Raw genomic sequence first — 1,566 nt, 5'->3', positions numbered from 1 at the left:
GTTAGCTGGTAAGGGACCTCTGCATGAATCTCTCCTTGCTGTCCATTCTCTGTTAGTTTTCTTACTCCATTTGGTGCTTGGCTGAGTTCTTTATCTCTTCATTTGATATTTTAGGGTTTCAGGATTATTGTATTCTCTGTTTGGCTTAGTTTTTCGGATCTTTGCTGTGGAGGGACGGCATGGTGCTTCTGCCTATAGCGCCATTTTGCCAGAACTCCCTCCATTTTGCGGAAACTCCTCAGTTTATTTTTATTGTATAAAAACCACTATGTGGTGGCTGCAGCTGGAGCCTGGGTCCTCTGCACTGAGACTCTGGTATGTGTCTTTACAAGATAGTCAGTGAATTCCTGGTAGGGAGACTTGGTGAACAGGTCTCTTTCCAGAGGCCAGGGGTCAGAGAGCTGTAGGTCTTTGAGATGGAATCAAATGTGGCCTTGGCGAAGTTGCACAGGATGGCAGTGTAGCCCCTGGCTGAGGTGTAGCAGTCATCGATACCAACCATCAGCAGCAGCTTCTTGGACACAGGGGCCGAGACTATGCCAGTGCCTCTGGGTGCGGGGATGAGGTGCGCCAACACAGAACCTCAACGGCCAGTCACCTTGGAGGGAACAGTATGGGCTTCTGCTGCACTGGGACGATGGAGAACTTGGGCCAGAATGATGGCTCCGCGGACAGCGGTGGCCACCTCCTTGGAGCACTTAACTCCTAAGCCGACATGGCCATTGTAGTCTCCAATGGCAACGAATGCCTTGAACTTGATCCGCTGGCCAGCGCGCTTGTGCTTCTGCATAGGCATTATTTTCAAAACCGCGTCCTTGAGGGCCATCCCCAGGCAGAAGTCAATGATCTTAGATTCCTTGATGGGCAGGGAAAAAAGATAGCTCTCCTCCAGGGACTTGATCTTCATGTCCTCAATCAGGCCACCCAGCTTGGTGACGGGGAGCCACTCTCTGTCCTTGGCTTTGCCTCTGTGAGCTCGGTGGCCTCGGCCTGGCCCCAACCACAACCACGGCCATGACCCCGGCCCGGTAGGCCAGAGCCGAAGTCCGCGGAAGCCACCGCGGGTTACTGTCCCCCGGTGCCTGGGGCCTCCAGGCCCTTCGGCTGCACCTGCGTCATCCGCCATTTGGTGTTTTCTTGGAGAAGAAGAAGCTCCCTAGGATTTTTAATGTCCACGATCTTTCGAAAGGAAATTGCCAACTGTCCTTCTTCCAAGGCCCCTCTGGGTGGATTTGAACTGCCAACCTTTCAGTTAGTAGCTGAGTGCTTAAACGTTTGAGCTACCCAGTGACTTCTTTAAATATATATATCCTATTTTAAAATGAAAATGAGCATGTCTAGTACTCTTCTTTTTTTACTTAATATATTTTAGTGATTGACCCATGTCAATGTGTATAAAGTGCCACTTTTTTTTAACCGCTATGGTTATAGATATACAAAAATGTATATATTGGTCCCCTATTGATGATTTTTATGTAATTTCCAGTCTTTAGCTAACAATAACAGAGTTGCAGTGACAAGATGTTGCTCGCTGAAGGTCAAGAAGCCACTGATGTCATGGTTTAA

At 48.9% G+C, this 1,566-nt stretch overlaps 1 pseudogene; it reads right to left on the bottom strand.

The window, feature by feature from the left end:
• Positions 1–266: 266 nt before the first annotated feature.
• On the bottom strand, positions 267–1,126 carry LOC101355104 (40S ribosomal protein S2 pseudogene; annotated as a pseudogene).
• Between the last annotated feature and the right edge of the window lie 440 nt (positions 1,127–1,566).

The sequence above is a fragment of the Trichechus manatus genome, unplaced genomic scaffold, assembly GCF_000243295.1.
Source record: "Trichechus manatus latirostris isolate Lorelei unplaced genomic scaffold, TriManLat1.0 scaffold00050, whole genome shotgun sequence".
Taxonomy (NCBI): domain Eukaryota; kingdom Metazoa; phylum Chordata; class Mammalia; order Sirenia; family Trichechidae; genus Trichechus; species Trichechus manatus.
Note: the sequence above shows the minus strand (reverse complement) of the source record. Positions and strands in the feature narration are given on the sequence as shown.